Source organism: Mus caroli, chromosome 6 (genome assembly GCF_900094665.2).
Source record: "Mus caroli chromosome 6, CAROLI_EIJ_v1.1, whole genome shotgun sequence".
NCBI lineage: Eukaryota > Metazoa > Chordata > Mammalia > Rodentia > Muridae > Mus > Mus caroli.
This window is the reverse complement of record NC_034575.1, coordinates 84,549,743-84,552,070: the sequence shown is the minus strand read 5'-3', so window position 1 is coordinate 84,552,070 and position 2,328 is coordinate 84,549,743.

Here is a 2,328-nt window from a genome sequence, read left to right as displayed (position 1 = left end):
AATCACTATGTAAACCAGACTGACCTCAGACATGTGATCTTCCTGCCTCTGTTATTACAAACATGTAACAACAATGCCTGACAGGAATTGGAATTTTAGGTGTTGGATAGTCAGGAGGCAAGGGTTCAGGGAGNTCACCAGGCTTATCTTGAACTTGCTTTGTAGCTGAAGCTGGCCTTGAAAGCCTTAACTTCTTGTCTCTATCTGCCAAGTACTTGACTTATAGGAATGTGCCAAGATGCATGGCTAAGAGTCTCATTCTTGACACATCTATTTGGCTGGGATGACAACTAGGCTGCAGAGACATTTGGGTGCCACCATGCTTGGTTTAGGTGGTGCTGGGGATAGAACCCAGGGTCCCATGAATGCTAGGCAAACACTCTACCAAATGACCCAAGTCCTTGGCTGTAGAGGTTTGGTCTGATGCTATGTATTGTAATGCTAACCTAATGTCTAACACCCTAATGTCTNGGCTGACTAGTGACTTCTGTTTACAAGCTTTTGTTGTGCAAACCTTGTTCTTTGATTTAAAACTATTGGTTAAATAAAATTGGCTACAGCCAATTACTGGAGGGATTAGAGGTAGGTTAGGAGTGATCTGGTGGGTGGAGAAGAGGGGGAGAAGGAGGAAGGAGAAGGAGGAGAGAGGGGAAACTGCCACAGGGTGGGGGTGGGGGGTAATGTATGTGGACAATGAATACATGACCAAGAGAAACAGCAAGTGTCTAGGGTAGCCAGGCCAGCAGTTAGAAGAATAGATTAGGAGTTACCACCCAGTAATTATCAAAGCCAAGGCTGGGGGAGGGGAGGCTACGAACGGACTGTTTGAAGGTTCAGATTACCTTCCATTCTTCCCAATATCTAGTATGAAAAGTTCAAAAGCACGGTAAGTTGAAGAAGCTGACATCGCCTTTGTGCTTTCCCCGCGGCTGCCACAAGGCCCTTGACAAAAGCGACTTAAGGAAGGAAGAGTTCACTGTGGTTTATGGTGTGAGGATCCAGTCCATCCTGGCAGGGAGAGGTGAATGCTCTGTCACTCACTTTCCATGGTCTATTCAGTCCAAGGACTCTGCCCTTGGAACAGTACAGTTAAACCATCTCCAAACACGTGCAGGTATGTCTCTTAGGTGACTCTAAACCCCACCCACCCAGCAGGCAGGACTGAGCAAGCTTCACANGGATCCCACCAATCCCATTCAGGGAGCCCCTGTCTAGGCAAGCACTTTCCCATGAGCTCAGCCCCAATCTGCGTTGCTTACTTGTGTTTTGCTTTGTTTTGAGATGGAGTTGACTACCTTGTCCAGGTTGGCTTTGAACTTCTGGATTCAAAGCCATCCTCTTCCTTAGCCTCCAAAGCCCTGGGGCCACCCAGTGTGACCTGGACTTCTCTGGTACATTTTAAAGTAAAGTGTCAGAAGCAGCATCCTTCCTCTTGAGTACCCTAGCATCCACACCACCCCTGAATTCAACATTGGTTTTTTAGGGGCTTTTTTGAGGAGGGTGTATAGAATTTCCATAAAATGCACAGACCCAAAGTGTATACTGACTGCGTGTTGGTTGTACATACACTGGTAAAATGTAAAGCTTTATCAATGCTCAGAATATTCCAATTACCTCAGAAAAGCCCTCAAGACTCCTAGTTAACTTCCAGTCTACCATCAGAGGCACCCTTAACGCTGTGTATGTTTTTTCCCACCAAAGATGGTTTTGCCTCTGAGACAATAAGTTGGAAATCTCTCCCTCTCCCCATTCCATCCTTAAATCTGTCTGCCAGCCCTTTCCACTCTCCTCTGTCTCAGGTTGTCACAGATTGTCACAACCATACCTCCGAGTACTATTCCAGTTTAGGGGAGGTGCCACCACCAACAGGAGCCCCCTCACACCCTTGGCTCATTCCCCCTCCATGTCTGTACCCAACCCTTATAAATACCAGGTTCTGCCCCTCTCCCTTGTTCCTGTCCTGCTGCAAGCACAAACTCATTACCCTGAGGCCCAGAGTTGTCCCAAAGATGGGTCATTTCTTCAAAAGTCAACCCAGGAGGGGCTGGAGAGATGGCGCAGTGACNAAGAGCCCTTGTTGCTCTTGTGGAGGACCTGGGTTTGGTTCCCACACCCGCGTGGTGGCTCGCAACCATCCATAACTTCTGCTCCAGGGAAACTGATACCTTGTGACTTCTGTGGACACCAAGAATGCACATGCTGCAGATATACATGCAGGTAAATTAGTCACAGATATATAATAAAGTGTATCTAAAAACATCTTAACAATCAAAAACACGAAGTTCATTATTGAGTCTGAGGTCAATATTACATTAAAGCTTTAAAACC